The sequence below is a fragment of the Neodiprion lecontei genome, chromosome 4, assembly GCF_021901455.1.
Source record: "Neodiprion lecontei isolate iyNeoLeco1 chromosome 4, iyNeoLeco1.1, whole genome shotgun sequence".
Lineage (NCBI taxonomy): Eukaryota > Metazoa > Arthropoda > Insecta > Hymenoptera > Diprionidae > Neodiprion > Neodiprion lecontei.
Window position 1 is genome coordinate 22,551,014 of NC_060263.1, and position 23,518 is coordinate 22,574,531.

Below are 23,518 nucleotides of genomic sequence, written 5' to 3' on the forward strand. Positions count from 1 at the left end.
GCCGTAATCGTTTGTAACATTTGCAATCTTTTTGCAACCCCTGTAATTATTGTAATAAATTTATAATTTTTGTAATTGTAATCAGGGTACGTCATTTTTGCACAGTGATCAAATCCCCTGGAGTCGAATCAGAAACACTAGCACAGTTTGTTTACGATAAATTTCAGCTTTTCTTGTACTAATATTGGCAATTCGCTCAGGTTCGTTTCGATCGTTTCCATCACATGATAAAAATGATGATTTCATCAGTGTTCACCCTCAATATTATAAACGATTATTTCTCTCTACATGTACCTCTGTTGTTTTAGGCAGCGGGACTCGTTCATAAAAAAAAAAAGATCTTTTGTTCGATTCACTGCCAAAGAGATTGTCAGACCTCCGGATTCACAGATTCTGCCGAAACTAAAAACTTTCACTGGTGTTTCTTTTACCCCAAAATATGAAACTTTCGACATGTCTGTGGCTCTTCTTATGAGCCTATATATATATTTGCATAAGTACAGTTCCACTCAAACACCCAACGTAAGATGGCGGCCACGGCAATCACTGCCCTAAGATACCACCCCCCACCCCCCCTCTCCCGGTATCGTCATCGGTACGAATTCCCAACTTCCGGGAGGCGCTCGCCACTCGATCCAGCCGGTGAGACAGGGTAGGTCGTCAAATGCCCACCACTTCTGTGGCAGCAGCAGGAAACCCCGGCTGGCGTCGAGGTGGCGGCAACGAGGACGGAGCAGCTTTCGCCGTGGGGTGGTGGGATAGGTATTGATCCTACAGCACCCCCGACTCTGTACCTAGGTGTTATACACATTGAAAGACGCACCGTACTTGCCAGCGATATCGGCTCGTCGTAATTGTCGATCTTCTATCAATTTTTCTTTCCCCCAACTTGATTCGTTATACGAGCATTATTGCCCACAATCAAACGTCGCTAAGCTACAACAAAGTTATAATCATTTTGTGGAAATTGCATGTTGGACGATTTGCACATTTTCGAAGGTGGATTATTATTTGAGGAAAAATTTACAGTTCTTGTTTTCAGCGTGTGAGATTTGCTTGTTGTTACGAATCCGAGAATTCAGGTAAACTGGCAAAACTTGTTTTCAAATTTTTCATATTTCTGGACCATTGGAACAGGAAACAAGAAAGCAATATACTTGTCTTCGTTCAACTGCAGTGGTTCGCAATCAGCTATTTTCTAAATGTTATATATATAATTTTAGATGAGAAATGAAATTTGAGGGCGAAATATATTAGGATGCAATTTTTCTTTCGAATATTTTAAATCAGTAGAAAATACACACACGTACATATTTATATGTAAAATATATAAGGTATTATATGTACAAAGTCAACTATTTCCTTTAGTAGCAGGCTCTGATCGTGAATCGAGAATATCAGATTCGCGACGATTAAAAATCCTTGAAATAATCCAGCGATTGGATAACGATCAAGGAACTTTAATATAATACACGTATGATTTTGAAAACGGTCAAAAATTAATAATAATAATAGTAATAATAATAATAACAACAACAATAGTAATAATAATGTGTTACAGCATCAACAAAAATTTTCTCCAATACATCTTACCTCCAATTGATTTTATTTTAAAATTGTGTTGAAATCCGATTTATTTATAACGTATGCTGCAACGTTTACAATAAACAGACGACGAGTAAACCGTGTTTAAACGCGAACATTACGTATGAATAAATTAATACCACTGATAATGTATAAATACGAACAGGACTACTGAAAGCGGTTTTGGCTGAGAAAAATACGTGATTTTAAAATGAAAAATATGATTATATGGAACACGAGAAGTGACAGAGGTAGGTATGTATATAGTAAGGAAGCAAAAGAACGGCAGAAAAGCCGAGAGACGAAGCCGCCGAAATCTTCGATGACCGCAGCGGTCGGCAATCCGATCTGCTAGTCGAGGCCGAGATCAAACTAACTGGCATGTGTGTTATAGGTATATATCCTGTATTTGCGGGCACGAAAAGTAACTGCAAAGAGTGTGAGTGAATTATTCACAATCAGCGGTGACGGCGGTGTAGCGACAGCGTTACTGATACAATTTTATATATGTATATATTAGTAGTAGTAGTAGTAGTAGCGTATGCAGTGGCTTGTTATAAAACGGCTTCCTCGACTACAGAAATTTTCAGCAGGTAATTGAGATTAGCGATGACATCATCGTGAAACGTGATTCTGTGAGACTCGCGTAAACTATCGTCGACGTGACTTTTGAATGGTGGAGAGGAACGGAACCAGATTGAAAAAAAAAAAAAAAAAAGGAATCGGAGAGTGAGATAAAGATAGAGATAGATGTAGAGAGAGAGAGAGAGTGGAGTGGAGTGGTTTGGGCGAACCTGGACGAACGAATGTGGGGAATAATAAGAGGGGAAAAGAATTATAAAAAGCGAGAGGTTTGCGGTCTACGGTTAACGGATACATGGGATGATAGGTGGGATATGTAACGCGGGTTGTGACGTCACGCGGATGGCTTACGTCATCGCTCGTTAAATCGGCTACGCGTATATAATGCCACTGGGTATAATGGTAGATGTGATAAGCTTGGCTGCAGTCGTGCTCAAGAAGATTATACGTCGTCCTCCGGTGTAACGTACTTGTCGGTTTCAAAAATTATAACGGAAACGTGTATTAATTAATCCCGTTCCGAAGCTACGATAAAAGCTTTTAATCTTTTACGTAAAACGGGGGTAAAAAATTAAACATTTATTTTCTCACGTTTCATAGTTTATACATCGTACGTTTCGACACTGTTAGGTGTAACAGAAAATTTGCGCTTCGAGTTTACCTTGGAGTTTGTTAACGGATTGATATCGGTGAACATCGTAGTAGCAAAGTTTCTTCGATCTCGTTATAGTGGGTTTTTGTGTAAAGAGCGTCACTTTATTTATAGAGATATGTAACTGCTATAAACCGTGTCCGATAGGCCAAGGCGGGATCAGCTCCAATTTTCTCAGTAACTGCCCCACGTGACTAATTGAACGTGCGATAGATCTGACTACATACTTTCAAATACCGAGATAAGGTTTTGGTCGTAGAAAAAAAAAAGGTTGGAAATGTGAAATTTTTGTATTTTTTTGATAAAAAGGACGAGAAAAACGATTGTCATTAAAAAGTCTACGTTTATACTACATTTAGAAATCAAAACCAAATAGATATTTCAGGTTACAATGTGATACAAATAATATTTTCTGCATAAAATTGAGAAAAAGATAAATAAAAAACAAGAACAACAACAAACTAAACGCAAAATTGTAATTATGCAGTAATATCGTCTTAACTTTATGGAAATGACTGCAACCAGAATTGTCCATTAGTAGATAGATGAAGTTAATGTGACGATTTGGAGATGCTTGATCATTACCACTGTCGTTAACTACGTACGTATAGGGGATTCCGTCCAAGGCCAACCATTATGAAGTCGATGGAAAAAAGTTGAATATGCCAAAAGAAAAGAGGGGAAAAAGAAAAACGACAATACAATAACCGTTGGAACAATGTTTTAATTGCATAAAAGAATAGAAAAAATCGGCTTATCACTGACCCACTCTTGAAACGTTTGGAATAGAAAATACAGTTTCCGAGTATTAAGGAATTTAAAAAAAGGTCCATTTTCAAATCACTTTAAATATTTGTAAACAATTGAGCAGTTAAAAAATAAATCTGAAAAATTTCAGGGTACTCTTTCAAAGTTGAAGCAATTGGAGAAATTTTTTTCAAACAAAATCAGAAATAGCGAGGGTCAGACGTTGATCGGGCTCGCATGGAATGCCCCATATGCAAGTGCCTCGACATATCGATCCCTGTACGAGATCATTAACGTTAATTTCAAGACTCCGTAAGGAACTGTCAACTACACATAATCTACATTCCATTGTACGCCTCTGCCCATGCAACGCGCAGACAAAACGCCTTCGTCTATTGATATTAACGACCAGGCATCAGACTGCGTTGAATGAATTCACCGCACGTAGAATACCTTAGATATCCTACACAACATGTATGTAACATGCATTATATCTGTCAAAAGTATACGACGTAAGAATGCCTGGGTACAACGGTCAGGTGTGTCCCAAAGTTTAATTTCCTGTATGCAATTTGACTCTTCTTCTTATTTTTGTCTGTTGTTTGTTTAAATATACGATGACGAGAACAAAGAATTGCCCGTACTCATTTGACTCACGAATCTGTATCTTGCAATCGGAATCGTATACTTATTTATTAATTATTACAAGTAAATCGATAAAGACACCGGTTCGTTTACCCCTAGTAACAGACCCAAGTCTTGTTGGATACATGCGTACAATGGACACGCCGTTAAACGTGATACTCTGCTAAATATATATATATATATTACATTTCCGAAGCTACTCGTAAGGTCGCATGGAATGCATTATAATTAAAAACGACACAGAGAATGACGAAAAGAAATTAGTCAGTTACGAAGAAATCTAATTGAATTTCAAAAAATTGTCTACAGGCATTCCGTTTTATTTTCAAGTTCATCGGTTAATTTGATAAAACCATTGATGTAATACGCTCGGATCATCATTCGGGTCGATCAAACGTGTCGTGTATATTTCTACTACGGGAACCGTTAAGACTGCCTGATGCGTGTGAGACGAGCGTTAAATCGTCGCCTATACATATATAAATTAAATTACACTTCTATAATTCAAGTATACAGTATAATTCGAACTTTTCAACAACTCTGGTCAAGACCGGTGTATGATAATCGCCAAAACCCGCAAGCTATGAATATACAGACATGATATACATGTATATATATTACATCTGATTATAAGATATAAATGCTACAAACGTCCGTGTGTTATAAATATGTAAGAATGCACGGATGTAATTACCTACGCTGAATACATATAAGGCGTGCAAATTGAATTTGAAAATAACATTAGGCAAAAAATTGCATCATTGAAAAGGAAAAAGATGGTTGGCGACCACCGCACGTCTGTGACCATTGTATTTATTACCCGTCAAAACTACGGTGTTTCAAATCATACTAATTATCTCAATAGTTTCAGGGGTAGTAAAATTCTAGTTAAAAAAAATGAATAAGGATTTTGACGGTACGCGTAGCCTCTCAATTCGCAGAGTATGCTAAATCAAGTTTATACTCACGTTTTTTCGTTTAGCCTTCTAGCTCGCTGTACCCTGTAACAAAATGTAAAGATAAACATTATTTAAAATTCTATGTATAAAAATAATTTGAACGCCGGTTCAACGTTACAAAGTTATCTAAATAATTCGAGTTTATTTTCACTACAGTCAACGTATCCCAAAGTATGAAATTAGCTACGTGATCGGAAAAAGGCCGAGCTGGAAAAACGTGAGAATTATTACTATTTCCTTCATCATCTTGTATTTCTAATTTTTTTATTATTCTATATTTTTATTATTTTATATTATTTATTATTTTATTTTTATTATTAAATAATTTTTAGTATTCGAAATATCATTTAAAATAAATCGCTTATAGATTGACAAATCTGAGGTTAGAGATTTAGCCGTTAAATAAATCAATTGAATAACGAATTACCATAATTGTTCACAATTTCCTTATAATTTATAATTATTATACCACGATACCGAATGTCTCTTTTGCGAACATCAAAGCCCGATGTTTCGACTAAAAATACATATTTCCATTTATATTAAATGTATTTAAATTTTTCGATACCAAATGCACACAACGTGGACTTTCATTGTTCGATTCACACCATTGTGTTTAGTCTGTAGGCAGGATTAAGTCGTTCGTTCACACGCACCCGAAATCCGGAAGTTCATTATTCGGAGCATGTATTACATAGACAATAATTCTGCAGTACTTTCAAACTTTCTTTCTTCCCATGCTCTCACCGTTTCATGTATGTACTATTATTTTAAATATTTTTTATCGTTAATATTGTGGATAAAATGCTAGACCTGAGTTTCTACTACAAGGATAAAAATTCTGTAATACAATCGCGTCAGTCGTTACTTGTGCGAATTAGATTTACAAAATGATCCTTCAATTTCTGATGGAGGAAAAAATCTCGGTCGGCATATTTTCTTCGATAAGATGTCGAATAAAAAATAGAGAAAAAGCTATAGTAGTAATTAAAATAAATATTCATACCTCAGATAAGATTAAATTACGTAATGAATTCCGCCAATTACAGATAAGCGATCAGTTATCAGAATTTCGATTTAACTGAGCACTTTTTTTTTCAGGTAATTTCATTTACAAAAATTCCACCGCAGAAAATAATGATAAAAACAAATTTGTGGGCCAAAATTCGATGGAAAATAAAAATTAACGTGTTTCCGACAAGCGTTAAGACCTAGAAGTCTAAAATTTGAAGGCATTTCACATCTTAGCGAACAAAAAAAATTGTCACGAGGCTGAAGCTAGCAGTACTAATGCAGTAAAGTCCGAAAATCTAAACTTTGTGAAATACCTAGAACCCCAAATACTTTTCTAAAATTCCAAGGGTAAAACTGAACTGCGTTCTTCTATTTCCAAAAAGTTAACCACGTTTGACTGCTAACTCTGTCTGCTAGCTTCAGGTTCGTCAACTTTTCTAAAAATGACAGTCTAATCAAAACTTTTGCACCTCATCATTTTAGTTCGTAATTGGCGTATCTGCTCGCATGACATGTTTCTTGTACAAATAACCGTTCGCGATGTAAATAAGTATAGATCATACGACATCGCATCACGTGTGTGTGTCAACGTAGGTATTACATGCGAATAATAAGTCGTTGCATATTGAAAGAGACGAAGCGAGATACCGCGAGGTGCAAAAACCAAAAGCGGAAGCGCGCGATAGCAGCGCAGGTCCGACAATTACCACTTCCGGTTTGCAGCTAAAAGCGCAGCGTTGCAGTTTAGAGGAGGAGGGCAACAAGAAGGAGGTTGCGTAGTACGAATTGCACGCGAGGGTTGAAACGGAATGGCCGGGTTTCACCTGCACGCCACGGGGTTCTTATACCTGTCCGCATTCGTCGCAACCCTCACGATGAGGGTAAGCGAGCCAACTGAATAAATAACTAGCGGCTTTAGGCTGGCCGTGAGTCAGCCCTCGAACTCGAACTGCCCGTTTTCACACTGCAGATCCCGATTTCCCAGGAAAAAGGAAAAAATTAATATACGATTCGAACTACAAATTAAGATTCGTAATTAACGATTTAAAACCATTCAGGTACCATTTTGTTTTTCACGAAAATGCAAATTTATTTTATTTTGAAACACTGTAATTTTATTTTATTACAGTAAAAATCTTGGAAGTCTGACCTTGGATTCGTTACCGATACCCGGAAAAACCTCCGCAAACTAATTTCAACCAAAATCCAAATATATGGGATTTTTTTTACAACCATATTGGATTCACCATTTTCGATTCCGCAAATCTGACCTCGGTAAACCATAAAAAATGAAATTTAATTCTTCAACTGACCATTGTAATAAGTCAAAATATTATACCAAACGACAAGAATTATTTATTCATTTTTTTTTTTACCGATACACGGTAGAACCTCTGAACCGTTGTCAGATCCAACGACCCCCATATTTCGCCCTCAATATTTCGTAGCAAAAATTTGCATATCACATTACGCATTTACGTGCGAGAAAACAGCGATAACAACATTTTACTGTCGATCTTGGAAAAAAAAGAAATATAGAGTATCAATTCGATTTGCTCCTCATTTATATCCAAACTCTACTAAATGGTATCTAAGCAAACTGTTGATATTTTTTGCATCAAAAGTACCAACCCTACAAAGCTTCCCGTTACTCCCGTTAGTCGCAAAAACATGAAATTCTAGGAAAAAAAAAAGAATCAATGTAATTCGAGGTGATTACATAAAACTAAAAAACTTTCCCCGGGATTCTTCTGTTGAAACGCATGTGAGAAATGGGAGTGTCGGAAAAAAAAACGAGCAAAAAAAAAAAATAAAAATAAAAAAAAAATAATAATAATAAATAACCAGACAAACAAAAGGGTGCGAATCGGGTGAAATTCGCACATGTGTGTGCAATTTATCACCAACACACGTAGCACTGGACACAATATACAAGGATGGTCAATGACCCCCCCCGACGACACGTGCCGTCGTCTGCTAGCCCTTTCTCTTTTTCCTTCCCCATACCCCCCCCCCCCCCCCCCCCGCCCCTCTCTCGCTCGATTTCTGCCTCTCGGTCAATCGTCCTTTTCCCTCCGCACCTTGCGTCTCAAGACGACCCGCCCGTCCGTCCAACCCCAACGACGGAGGCACGTTGCGCAACGTTTTTCACGGGAGACTCTTAGACGCCAAATAAAGGTGTGCATGTGAACACGCAATCCATCTTTTCATCTTCTACCTTATTATGGAAAAAATTTTTTGATCCGGCCGCAATGTGAACTATGGCGTATACACTAATACATGAAAACCTTCAAAATGCACGCAATTATATCGAAGAAAATACAGGATTTCCGAAAACTCAAGAAAGTCTTGAATAAAACAAGATGAAGAAAAAAAATAAAATAAAATAAATTAGGTACATCTAGCGAGTAGCAAAAACTTTACTTCGAAATCATTTTTCAAGAAGATGGCAGTTAACTTATCATCAGCTTAAGCGCTTGTGCTAGACTGAAAATAACTTGTTGCGTAATTTTTTTTTTTTTTTTTTAATACATTTGTTCGACAAACATATTTTCAACTATTTTCTTAAAGTACGTATCAATGAAAACTTACGAAAATGTACAGAATGTAGTATTGGAATAAAATCTGGACTGATTTGAGTAGATTCTTTCAAAATTGCCAATATAAAGAGAGAGAGAGAGAGGGAGAGAGGGGGAGATATCCTTGTACAGGTACAATCATGTTCATTAGCGGAATCCCAGTGACTCACTATTTTTTTGTGAAATAAAAATTGAAACGAGTTTTCTTTCGAATTGTAAGGAAATTTTATGTGCCAATGACTAGCGACGCAAGTAAAATGTCGATAGATAGAAAACTTGTATGGGTTTTGATTCCAACAAAATAATAAGTCACTGCATGGAAACCCATTAATGAACAATATTGTACATTATATATGTATATACATATATATTAGGGTAGTCCGAGAAGATCGATTTTTCTTTTTTTTTTTTTTTTTCAAAATCGCACGTTTTATAGTTGAAGGAAAAGAAAATAAGACACCTGTTATAATTTGAGCCCTGAATGTTAATATTTAGTGGTTCCTTAATGCAGTTTTCCATTTAATTAACACGTGAAAATAATTTTAGTCATTTCTGAATTTTGTAGCTCAGTAACGCGGCATAATACGAGTACACAAATGTCCGATACATATCATTGTTGGGAATCAATGCTCCACAAAATAAGGCCTGTTATAATTTTATAATAATTCGATTATTTCAAAAGTTACTCAAGGTTAAAGTTGAAATCATGTAAAAATTCGCTTTTTTAAAGGTCAACACTCAAAATACTAGACTTATCACAAAATGTTGGTTCTTTTTTTTTTTTTTTCGTAAAGCATTTCAACAGCAAAAAAGAAATTTAGATATAGATATATCAATGTATGATGAAAAATGTTGAGTGATTATCGGATTATCGATCAGGAGAACGATACGCGAGGCATGTACGTACATACGTTTTGCCTTCGATGAGGTAAGAAATGCAGTGAATAACCGGGCTGAGCTAATCGCGACTGATTCGTTATCAAAGTGTAAACCGATAAGAGACACGTAAGTCGATGCGTAATTTTTATACACTAACATTTTATATACATATTGTATATCTATCGACGATTAAAACAACACGTAGGTACTAAAGGCGATAACAACCTGGCAATATCAGTTTGGAATTACGTATTATAAGGTGCTATGTGCTACTTTTACATCAACTTCTGCCTAACATTCATTTCTCACTGTACGAATGATCAAAATCGCACGTAACTTTTACACATTTGAAATTAAATAACTTTGGAATGGTTTTTGAAATAACATTCAACACGTAAGAAAGATTATTGCAAACTTGAATTCTTTTCACAACTTTTTTTTTTTTATACATAGTACTTCATAAATTTTTTATTAAAAATCAATCTCGGACCTTCTACCAAATTCGAATATTGTTAAATTTCTGTATAGATGATCTCCATATATTAAAGTCGGCACTTGTAGACCGGTTGAATTGATTTTTTTTTTTTTAATTAAGACAAAATGTTGTTCTACATGCGTAAAACTAATACTTGTTTGATTGATACCAAGCCTCGCGCTATTCGCCACATCGTGGAGATTGTCGGTGACCATCAGAATTATTTCCGTCGGTGTATACGACACAAGCCTTGTGTCTGGGCGTCTGGCCAAATATAATAGTTTCCATCGCTTGTCCAGCCAGACCGTCGAAGCATAAGTTTCCCGTTATACATGAGACGAGAAGATACTGTGCGACTAGTAACGGTGTAAAATCGATCGGCTGCAGAGGTGTACTTTGTTGCACAATCCCTCACACGTATACTCGATTAAAATGTGCCAAACTATCATCAATTAAAAAGAATGAACCCGTATTTTTTTTTCGTATAATTTCGATGTAAACTCGACAGATTTAGTCAAGGTTAATATCGAGTTGAGATGGGTCAAAACTAGGTCGATTCGATTTATAGAGATTCGTGAAAAATCTACATGTACTATCGTTCTTTTATAATGTTGAGTAATTCATTCGGTAATCTGCTGATCTGATTCGGCCAATTTAACAGTCTAGATTATAATTATTTCAAAGATATCACGAAGAAGAAATATTGACTTCGGTTATCACCGTTTTAGACAACACATCCGTACGTAGGTAACTAAATCCGTTAGATTGCTTTTACTTGGTGAAAAGACTTTGTAATTTGATTGTAAGATACGAGTGAATAAATAATTTAATCGAATGTCCGAACAGTTTCCGACTTTCAAAAACCAAGTTGGAGGTAAATCCGTTAGCTCAGCGCTCCTTGGACAGTTTTATCAGGTCTGTCATATCAAGTTTGAAAAATTTCGACTCATATTCACAAATAGTGATCCAGAAAATAGCCGATTAGCAAGTTCTAAAACTATAAACCTTATATTTTTAGTTTTTCATTATAAGGATGAAGTTAAGAAAAATCGTTAGTTTCCACCTTTGGGAATATCCGAAATTTGATGAAGCATGAAAAACAAGACACTAGTATTTTGAAAAGCCAACTCCTTGAAAAGTAATTCTAAAATTGCGCAATAATGATTTATTTCCTGACGTTTCGTTACGATAACGTTATTGACTTCAGCCTCATTTTTTATCAGCCGGTAAGTATACCATATCAATGTGAATTACGAATGATTGGATGATCTGAAATTCGGCGTTGGCGATCCGAAACATCTTCCCGAGCTGATTCTGTCTAGGCGTATGTTGAATAAACAAAAATGAGAATTGGGTGACTCAGTCGGTAAAAGTAGGACTGTTACATGACCTCAATACTAAATCGGCTGCATTTACATTAATGCTGAAGTTGAATAGGCGAACGTAGACTAAAATTATTAAAAAAGAGGGATTTCAAACGTAAGCCTACTTTAAATACCGAACGAATAAGCGATCGCGCTAGTAATGTATTAGTAAGTAATAAAATTAATTACAACTAAAACGTTCAAGAACCTCCTTAATAAATTATAACAATTGATATCTGTAGTACTTATAAAATCGATGCGAATTGGTCGAAAAGTGTTCTTTTTTTAAAATCAGCTCCATACTTGTGAAATGTCAGGTGCGTATATAAGATTTTTGTAAACGAGGGGTTTCTTTAATTAATTCGTCAAGAGTTCCAAATCGGAATCTTGAATCGAATTTTCCGAAATTAGTCTCCTGAAAATCATCAGAATCCCCGCGGTCGTCGAAGTTAGTACAAACGTCAACGTAACGTACCGTTTTTCAACTTCAGAATAACTTTGACGAACTATGGCTTCCAATTATTATTAAAATTAAAAGAGCCTAAACGTGTAACAAAAATATTTGAGAAAAATTTTGTAACCACTGTAATTATACGCAGGTAAACACTCTTTTCCAACACTTTTAAAACTAAAGAATAAAATATTTGACAACGAAGAGAAAATAAAAACCCCGCCCACATAACAAAACTAATTTACCTGATCAGAAAATCGGTGTAAGACTGAACTGATGCTAGATTCACAATCTGGTGATCGATTCCTCAAGATAAATTTTACCGATTAATGATTTTCCTCTTCAGTCGATAAAATATATGATAATTAGAATTTAGATCACAGTAAAAAAAAAAAAAAAAAAAAAAAAACTTTGAGCCGATAGTTCGACAAGTGTGGTATCATTGGAAAAGTTACTCGCCCGTCTGACCTAAATAAAGTCCCACAGGAGTTCACAACGTAACGAATAAATGTTTACTAACGAACGATAGACTTTTACATTTCTTTACATCGCGCGTCTCATAACGAATTGACACCGGTTGGCGTCTTCCATAGAAGGTTCATTATTTAAAGAGGGCGTCTCGTACACACGTATGTCTAACTTGTTAATCGAACCTTAGTCTAACTATTTTGCATTCGGGTTACGTACACAAGGAAAAAGTATTTCTCACAGGAATTAGCTATGAAATGAAATTAAAAAAAAAAAATTTTTAGCGAAATTAAGAAAGCATCGAGCATCGACAGATCAAATTGCTGCGTTATAAGTGAATCCTCAAGCTTCGTTTTCGAATCACCAACTCTCCTGACCGCGACGTTGTAAACGGGCATTAATACAGTGATGATTTTTGCAGCCAACCAGTAGCCAGCCACAGGGAGTGGGATGCGTGAACAATGTGAACGCTTTTAGTCATAGCGGTGCCGGGGATGACGTAACGGTGCAATTAACCTCGAACTCGGACAGCGGCAAGAAGAGGCCGGATGCATCCCCCCCCCCCCCCCCCCTCCGCAACCGGTGTACTTAGCCGTCTCGTACAGACACGCGTTTGTGGATACGGCGAGCGTTACAAGACTAACTATTGCATCTACCTACTTACATACTTACTGACTAACTATAGTGGATTACGGTTAACGCGCGACCTTACGCAAACTTCACGTCGGTATTACGTGAATTACTTGTATTACTTGACAGTGCGGTACCAAAACTCACACCTAGGAGTGGGAATCAGCCGCGAACCAGACGGAAAAATTTAAAAAACCGGTTCGAGCGTCGACGGAACTCTGTATTACAGAGACGAGGAGTTAAAAAACCACTCAGTTCTTTTTACTGACTCGTTACCGTTACAAAGATATCGAAAAACCATGCGTTATTTTGAATTATTGTCGTCTTTTTATCGTCATCGTCTTCATCTTCTGATAACATGAAATTGAAGTTACTAATGTTAACGTGACGTTGTACTTAAAAAAAGAAAAACCAGATTTTCAATTTTCGAACAGTTTCAAAGTGTTCAATAGTCCAGTTCTTTTTTTTTATTTTTCAATATGTTTATACAGTTTTGCTTTATCGAGATTCACTAAATTACAAACAACCAGTTAATAAACAAATATAATATAATTTGAAAATATACTCTTTTCACCTTTCTAAAGGAAAAAAAGGAAACAATATTAAAAGTGAAAAAAAAAAAAAAAAAATTTCAAATGATTTTTTCCGGGTAAAACCTAGCGGGTTTAATTGGGTCGGGGAAAATAAGGCCCACCCTGACGTCTCTCATCTCTATTTTCGATACTCTCCAACAAATCAGTTTCATTTTCTGACTGTGCTTCGAACATTGCCGATCGGAGAACGTACGTAGACTTTTAATCCTGGCGTCTAATGGTTACGGGGTTAACAAACTATGGTCTAACAAACCGTTTGTAGCAACGTGGACGGTACTGGCACAAAGCGAAGAAGAAACGATCTGACCAACGAAGGAACGATGCATGCACGAAACCGCTACGTGTAAACGACCAGCCTCTGGAAGTTAACGCGACGGCTCAGCGAGAATCGTCCCTTTCTTTCCCATGGAGTATAAATAAGTACGATACATGCACACATATGCATTGGACCCGTTGATACAAGGTTTGAACGTTTATAATTTTTAACATAACTTATAACGTTCCTCCTGATGTGTAAACAATATTTAACTCAAGTCCAGAACATTCTTCGTTACGTCATATGACTTATTACCCTTTTAAATAACGTGTAAAAAAATTACACTCTGATTCGAATCTTTCACGGAATTTTACAAAACAATCACGCAGTACGCTTTCGACAGTTCATCTGTCTTCATTTTAATATAACATACATGTATATTTGTTTTCGCAGACCTTAGAAATACCGGAGTTTCCATTCAGCAGTTTCAAAAAAGGTGCACAAGGTCCTGATTTTACCAACGTATGGACGATGAGTTAAAAATCCTGTAGTTTGACAAGATTTTTTTTAACTAGTATAATAAACAATGTTTAGACAGTGTTCCGGGAAAAAAATTGTATTCTCCGATTTTGAAACAGCGTCAGTGCAATATGCATAATTGTGTACCAGTACTAGTGCGATTAATCGGCGATTTCGATCAACCGGTTTTTCAGTTAATCGATTAATCGAGATTGCCTCGTAATAATTCTGCATGTGAATTCTGCCTATCAATCGATTGATCGCATAGAACTAGACCTACGTACCGGCATAGCAGTGTGGTTCTCAACGAGAGTCGCGTCCTCGCTTCTCACTTCAAAACGAGAAGTACAGAGGGGTGAGCGTTCGTCTGACAAGGTCAACAAGGTCACATTGAGGGAATGACGCCTGCGCAATTTGACCTTTGAAATCGCGGGAGCAGTCTCCGAGTTTTTGGAAAGATAAAAATCTTCTTGTTCAAAATTCGTATACTTACTTTCGCAGATAACGGGAATAGCGGGAAGTTCAAAGCTGTTTGACTTGTCCTACTTGCAGTTTATGTAACGAACGAATAATCGAACAAAAGAATTTCAAAACATTCAGGTACATGTTACGTTAAACACATCAAGAAATACTACTTTGGTGTCCAACATTTTTATTTTTTTTCTTTCTTAAGTCAATTTCGCGGTTTTTCAGCCACAACGGCTGACTTAAAACACGCAATTTGCGCATGAAAATTCGTACTTTTCGTAATTACTTGCAATTAATGCAATTTACTGTTTTTCAGACAGCTTCGATGTTGCGCGAAACAATAAGTAGTTTTTCTAATATTATATCGTTACATTAACGTTACGAACATGAACCTCGTATCACGTATAAGAAAAGAATCTACCGTTTAATATGAATTTGATAACAGAGTTTGAAAAATAAAAAAAAAAATGGCGAGGATAAGAACATGCGATATAATTCCGAGCAGTTTTTGCTTTCCAAGATAATTCCAGAATTTAAAGGTATTTAAGAAGCACTAGACACCCTGTAAATCAGTAGAACCGTAAAGACATATGCCAACCTGCCCATAAACAGAAAAAGTGTTTGCACCATTTTTTAGTTATTTCGACATTTCAATATGAAAAGGCCGTATGAACTATTTCTTATTACCTATTTTCGCATTTGACGAGATCAAAAAAGCGTACAAGTCTTCAATTTTCACGCCAATTTTTATGCGAGGATATCGATGTCCGCCCTTTTGTCATAAAACCAGTCTCGTTATTTATTTATCTCATATTGTTATTTCTTTTCATACGCCCTTACGATTATAGTCACGCGACACGTAAACAGTAACGAATCCAGTTATCCGAGAAATTGGCGAACTGTATATTATCTTACGTAACGGCATCACAGAGACGCCAGAATAATTAATTAATCTCTGTGCCTGACTGTGAGTGCTCCTGTCACGTAATTCTATGTACCTAGGTATCTACGCAAGTGCAGCATAACACAATCCACACATGGTATACGTGTAATATACAAGCATTTATGTAAGGCAGTCAAATAGTGCGTACTGGGATTATCGCGATTGTTAAGAATAACGTAGAGACTATGACTTGGCGGTAAAATTTGGCGAGTCTGCCGCTGTCGAACTTTGGTTTGAAAATTTTATAAATATAAGAATGACGGTATAAATTTAGAGACGACAAATAATTTGAAAAACAGTCGATCGTAAATGTGTACGCGTACAAATTCTATGCGGCGAGTTTAAGGGGAATAAAAAAAAAATCCTGCTGCGTACAGAGTGTAAAGTACCAGCTACGACTATTACGTCTACTGCGTGCATAAAAATAGCTGTACATAAAGTATTTACATACCTATGTCTACTACTACGTAATAATATACCTACGTCTGTAAATAAAATGTATATAATACGGTGTTAGTCACCGCAGTATAAACAAAAGAAAAGGATAGACGCCGCAGGCGATGTGTCGGAGTGTACCTGTTTCACGCATGCGCATTGTCCGCGTCTGTATGAGGCATTCCGTGCCAATTCACGCAGTCTGTAACCCTGACAATGCGGTGTTTTTTTAAGCGTGACTGTCTTGACTCCAAAAGCCAGAAAAATAAAATCAACCATTCCTCTTGAACAATTCTTATTCGATTTTGGAATAAAATTTACACAAATTCTATGACGCTGGCCGCTGATTTTCAGACCAAATCGAAAGTGAAACGTCGCGTTTTTCTATATTATTTTCCGGAAGAATTTAAGTTTTTCAACTTGTTGTTCAGTAATTTCTACATAGTCCAAGTTATGAATGTTTTTTCGGCTCTTACAAAATTGAATGATAATGTGATATGAACAAAGAAATGATTTTCGATTTTGTTATAAATTATTGAGATGATAAATTTTACATGTTTCATGTTTGTTAGTCGGGGACTGTCGTTATGTGACAGAGAAAAATCTGACATAATCAGTGTCACAGGTTAGGTGACTTGGCATGGAATACGCCATACATTACAGACGTCAGACAATTATGCCAATTATAGGTAAACGACCAATGCCGAAATTCTATTTTGCCGTATTTTCGATATATTTTCCAGTTTTTGAATAACTTTATAACATCAATTTTTTATTCCAGGGAATCTCAAGCAAAAAAACGTATTTTTCACACATTTGCGGTTATCGAGTTCCGAACGGGAAATTAATATGTAAATAAAGACACGGTATCTTTGATCTGCTTATTCAGACATTTTCTTTGCGAAAAAAGCTTTTGTTGAGATCCGAAGGTAACTAAGGCACTCAAGTATAACACCAAGTAGAACATAAAGTTATACATAATTTAATCAACACCGTCGTTATCTTGGAAACAATATCACCCCTCTTATCGCGTTCCTTATTTATCGTCGCTTATGCGAAAGCAAGCGAGAAAAATGGAGAGAGGGGAAAAAAAAATTAAATTGCGGTGGTCTGATTATGAACGTAAATTAATTATTACGCAACTCATAATCCAACATTATACGCGATGCGGTCAGTTTCTAACCAAAGAAACGGACGTGCATACGAGTGAAAAATTATTTCATCCTGTGAGATTTTTTTTCTCAATCCTTCTTTCTCGTCACCTCCACGGTATAAATATATTCATAAATTTTGTGTTGTTGATTAGTCAGGTACTGCTGTTTTCATCATTACAAAGTGTTCACGCACAATCATCGGGTCAACATTGTACATTTTTACCCGTTTTCATGCTGTGATAAAGTTCCTGCAGAAGTAAATTAGAAGCAATAAACGTACTTGTTTAACTGCCATGTCTTTTTTTGCGGTCTGGAATTATAATTAACCCAAGTTCAACGAATGCACTACTTCGTTAACTTGTTGAAATTTAGTATCCATTTTTCGTTCGTCAAAAACTATCACACGACTGACCGAAGTAGAAAATTTCAAGGTTCCGCGATCAGATCTGTTGACAAGGAATAGCCTATACATCTATACACGACAGACGTTTGCAACGTTACTGTAACAACAAATTTTCATGAAAATATGAAAATTTGACATTGTATGTTAGTGACCGTAGCGAATTTACTATATATACTTGAAAAATTAAACTACTGCAGATTGAGCCGAAGATTTAAAACGGTGTTTTTCCTTTCGAATGTTCAGTTACATTAACGTTACCAACTTTCATCTTGTTCATCTATTCCGTAGTCGCATTAGCGTCAGAATAGAAAAAGAAGACTCAACTACAGTTTTCGTCAATTGTCCAATTCTAGTTGGTGGCATACCTACACAAAACTTATATATATACTTGTCTTTTGCGATTCGCGCGCGTTTCATTCGCCACAAGACGTATAAGTTGAACTGTAGGCATATTGTGAATGCATGTACGTGTGTATAACGTACGTCTACACGTGAGTGATATCGTGTACAGGCAGAGATACGCGTGAATGTATAACTGGGCGGATTATTGCCGCTTGCTCGGGCAACTGATTGATGTCAGACTTTAAACATAGAATTCTTCACCTCTCTCTCTCTCTCTCCCGCTCTCCCTCTCAAGAATATTACATCTCGTCGTCAGCCGCGAGATCCAGCCTCTATAACACGTATATCATTAGCCATCGATACGTGTCGGGGAAATCGCGATGCGCCACGTAACGAAGGAAACGAAAAAAATAAGGATATTATACGCGTAAATTTTTATCCCTTTGTTTTCATGTCGATAAAAAAAAATAGCCAACTATTTTTCCAAAGACTGCAGTTAATCGATCCGACGACTTGGGGAAAGTGACTGAAATGTTCTTATTGTCCGTATGAAAGTTGATTGAAAACTCTTCTAGCAGTCGACGAAATTTTGAATTAATGCGATATTTAGCCATAATTTCACCGTATTGTACTCGCAAGCGGATTATGAGGTTTTACACATTCTCTGAAATCGAGAGAAATCTAATATCGAAATTCAGAAATAGGAATTTGAATTTTCGATCAAGCATCTAGAGTACTGTTAAGTTTGCGAGCCATATTTATTCATGGTTTTAAGTAAAACCATTTTTATGCGATGGTTTTAAAATCAGCAGACCATGTCGAAGCAATATTATAAACATATTTTCCGAATTTTATTCTTTCAGTCATTCTATATATCGTTTTACGCGGTTTAACGAAACTTATACAACAATCCTAAACTTCGATAGAAATTTTTTTCCCGAAACTGCATCGTTACATTTTATAAAATAATTACTTTTGCTTAGAATTTTAATCCTTAATTTAACTTTTCTGGCATTCTGGAAACCGCCGCCAATGAATGTTCTCTAATCGTTGAAAATAGAAGTAAAAAGTGGGGAACATTATTGAATAAACGTTAGAATCTGCACAACGTCTGTGACGAGCCTAACAACAACAACTGAATTGAATCCAATGAATTGAATCTCGATTCGAACGAACATTAATGCGTTGTTTGTTTGAGGAATTTCAATCAGAAGCTCGACCTACACTAACCTGAATAAATTAATTCCAGATGTTGAAGTTGATAAAATTAACGCAACGGACCAATTTAGAAAAATGAAAAACGACAAACAACGTCTGTGAACTGATTCTCAGGCAGTAAAATCCGAACAGTAATTTTTTTCAATACTCTAAGGTACGTCAACGTTACGAACTTCTTCAATCCCTCGTTAATTCTGCGACAACACAGGCGTATAGACACCATGTGAGACAATGCGCCTACAGAGAAACCTGGTCATATTCCTGAGACACGCGTGAGATGGAAAGAAAGAGAATAAGAACGAAAGTTTCATTCACATAACAGTAAACCCATTATTGACTCTGTGAGATTTTTGTTTTGTTTTGTTTTTGTTCTTGCAGGAAAGACGAACAACAAGTGATACCGTACGATGACGTAACACGGCCTCTATCCATCCGGCTAAACAGGAGTCAAGTGTCGTTCCTGTAGATAAACGTGGTTTTGTAAAAAGGCCGCTATCGTCGGTTCCGCGCCGTCACGCGTTTCACCCCGTGTTTTGTCCCACCGTCAAGTTAGTCCGGATATGAGGGTCGAAAAACGGTCCCCCGTACATCGAATATGCCCATACACGTAGTTGAATGGAATCGATAGCCTGACAGACAGGCAGAGCATGTGCGACACGCGAGAAGCCAGAAAAATACTACGCCTGACACACGACGACGCCCAACTTGTTAACAGAATTAAGATATTGAAATAACGAAACGTCCAAAGATATTCACCGTTTTTCAACGTTAAAATCACTTTGAAGGTACGCGGTATGCGATATGTGAGTATTTTTTCGAAATGTTATTTATTCGCTGGATAAAGGTCTTAACGTTAGTTTTCATCGTAAAGATAATCCTGTGGAGTATAGGATCGACGACGCGAGTTTAACGATAAGAGATGCATCGCAACTTGTCACTTTTTCACATTCGAATAACGTATCCTTGCATGGATATACTCAGGGCGGGGGTGAAGTTCCGAAAGCGTCTAATTCCGAATTATTTCGTGGCGAAATTTGAAGCATTGGAAATCAAACTTTTATGAAACAACAAAGTTTCGAATGCTCGAATACCCGACGGCTCAAAGTTACGAAACGCGATTCCGAAAATTCAAGTTACGATGGAGAAAAGTTCCGAAAATTAATGTACATTCACAGGGCGTAGTTTACTCAACGAGTGGGTGTAAAAAATCAGAAAAACCGAAAATCAGAATGACCAGGATTCCGAACGTAAACATGTCGAAAATCCTAAACAAAGAAAGACCCAAGTCGTAAAATTTCACCAAGCCGGAAATTTAGGGAACTGAACATTTTCGATCATTAGGAATTTGGACGTTTAAAAGTTTTTAAATTTCTCATTTTAGCACTTTAGGAACTTTCGACTTATCGGCGTTATGCCCGTTTAGCATTTGGTCCTTTCGGAATTTTGAACCCTGGGTTTCGGACCATTAGAAAATTGGATGTTTCATCAAAGTTTGATTTCTTTACTTTAAATTTCACCACCAAAAACGGAAAAAAAAATTTTGCCCTAATCTGTAACAGTCTAGCAAGTATGTCTTCTTTCGTAATGGTTTACTGAATTTCAGACAAACCTTCGATTTTTTCCAAAACTGCATAGCAAGCTGCCGTTATCTGATCATGGGCAAATACTGCAAGCACGTCAATGACTAGCGATGGTCAAAGGACAAAAATAGGGTGATGCCGAGTTGTATGAACTCAAATTCTATCGCTTTGCCCTAGATAGTCTACAAAAGAAAGAAAATTCTTTTACCTGAAATAAACGTTTAAATTTTACATTTCTTGAATAATTTTACCGTTGTGTTGCATAATAGACTTCGACGATTCGTTCTAAGGTGTACGATTAATTTTCAAGCGAAATTTGAAACTCGATTGTGATCCATTGCAAAAATGGGAACGTTTGTTGTGAAAGAATATTGATCTACGCATAATTTTTTAAGAGCGAATCCGGATCAACTTCGTGAGTATTAATCGAGATGCAGATGGTATGAGAAAGCTTTACCGAAACGAGAAATCAGCAATGAACCGCTCGGTCTCGCCGTGTGAAAATATTTGAATCCGAATTAGCAGTTGAACCAGATCCGAAAGGGCATCGCTTCGCTTGTAATGCCAAGAAATACAACACCGATACATCGGGTAACGACAAAGCGAAACAAGTTCAAAAATACGTTGTACCTGTAACGTATTCGGCAATCTGAAATTAATTCACTGACAGCTCGAGATTCGGGGCATCGATTCCGAACGAAGAACTAGAGCCAACTAATTTGCAAAAAACCAAGAAATCTGTTGCGCGTGAGTTGGCGAGATTGCGAGATTACAGAACGTGCGAATAGCAGTGAAGATTCGAAAAATCATCGTGAACAGTTGGGCATTGATATTCGATGTGGCGGCCCACAGCCAACAACGCCGTCGAGAGTATACCTAAAATAAATGAGTAACGAAGGAGTAAAAAGTAGGCACGCACCTTGAGATGACCGTGTGCCGTTACCGTCGTAGTCACTTAAACCGTAGGTCCACGGCGATGGATTAATAAATCAACAAATACCTGGAAGCCACTTTCATATACCTAGCACAGTATGAGCTAATACATAAGTCGCGGAGAAAAGGATAAAAGTGAATGAAAGAGAGAGATATATATATAGAGATCACTCCGCGCACTCGACACCACCACTTAAGTAAATAAGAATTAACAGCAACTCGTTACTTTATCACAAATTTAACCAAGTATTAACAAGGAGACAACTGGAATTAGCGCGTCGATAGCAACGGTCGTAACTCATATTAATCAAATTCTCGTCTGTACCTACGCGTGCACCGCGTATGATGATGTGTGTACGTATATTCGTGAAACCGGCAGAAGCACGCGACCTCGCACCGCGGTATCCCAGAGCGATTTGGCTCAGTTTTCGTGACCGAAGCAGCGATGGTTGAACGCCGGGAGGGGGGAGAAAATCCGCTCAACGGAAGGACTCGGGGTGGGGCGCGAGCGCATCGCTTCGGCTGAATCCACTATTTTTTGAACGAATTTCGTTACGGCGGCGATGTCAACACGCCGAAAGACGAAATTGCTGCAAAAAGCGACTGGCCTTGTGCAGTCGCTCGATGACAGGTCGGAAATACGCGCATGATCAACCGTCCCTGGATATTGGCCGCATCAACGTCGATGCCGACCAACCAACAGCCAATGGCGGCGATCGGTATATTTGTCGAATATTTTGAATTCGAGACTCTGCAAAGGGTGTTATACCCAATTGCACAGTCGTCAATGATACATGTATGATTATCAGTGCGAGGCGGTTGGATGTCGGTGAATATACAGTCGACTCGATGGCTGTGTCGGCACTCTTACGATTAGCCTACGACACCCGAGAGCGAGACACACCCCTGATGCCTGGCTCAGTTTTCGGCTTTGTATGTACAGGGAGTGTGACGGGTGAGGATTCAGGGAGAATGGGCGGGTCGATTACCCCTTAACCTAGCTATCGTAGTACAATGTGGAAATGACTCACGTGTATTCTAATCCTGCGGATAACGAAGGCCGCAAACTCTCGCCTAATCAGTATCCTCGGTACTCCGGGTGACTGGCCGTTCCGTTGGACGGACGGACTCCCCAGCGCGTGGAAAATGTCAACCGTCAAACTCCTCGCTTTGAGTCGAGTAACGTAGTGTTATAATTTCGAGAGAGATCATCGCACGATCTTTTACGCATTAACGAACTCCGGTGATGTTTGGAATTAGATTTTTATTCACGATCATTCACGCGTTATCTGCTTTGCATCTCATACTCATTCAACGCGCACGAACGTTCATCCATGTCCATATGTAACCATTTTTTCAATGCAATACAATATTCTATACTCCCGTCCCGGTACTATATTTCGTACCGGAAATGACCGCTTCGCGCAGCGCCAAAACAAAATATCGCGAATGACTGTGAAGAGAAAATCTCATCTTTACCGACCGACTCATTTTTACTCAATTCACTGAAAGTTACTAGCACTTTCGGCGCAAGTTTTTGCTGCTTTAAGTTCATTCATCCGAACAACAGAGTAGCAAACGTATGACATTTAATTACTGTACATGCTCTAAGCATTTAATGAGCAACGATGTTGCTGCGTCAAAC

At 37.4% G+C, this 23,518-nt stretch overlaps 1 protein-coding gene across 2 annotated transcripts in view; it reads right to left on the minus strand.

Moving 5' to 3' along the window:
• The window catches only part of LOC107225249 (protein hu-li tai shao), a 64,884-nt gene extending 41,649 nt beyond the window's left edge, over window positions 1–23,235 (minus strand). Inside the window, exons 1-2 of one of the 2 annotated variants that reach the window (XM_046738845.1) lie at window positions 22,905–23,235; window positions 5,179–5,211 (exon numbers count right to left, since the gene is read on the minus strand). The gene's annotated coding sequence lies outside the window, so the exon portion shown is untranslated. Of the gene's footprint in view, window positions 1–5,178; window positions 5,212–21,859; window positions 22,298–22,904 lie in introns of those variants that run through there. The other variant, XM_046738846.1, reaches the window with a different exon arrangement.
• Between the last annotated feature and the right edge of the window lie 283 nt (window positions 23,236–23,518).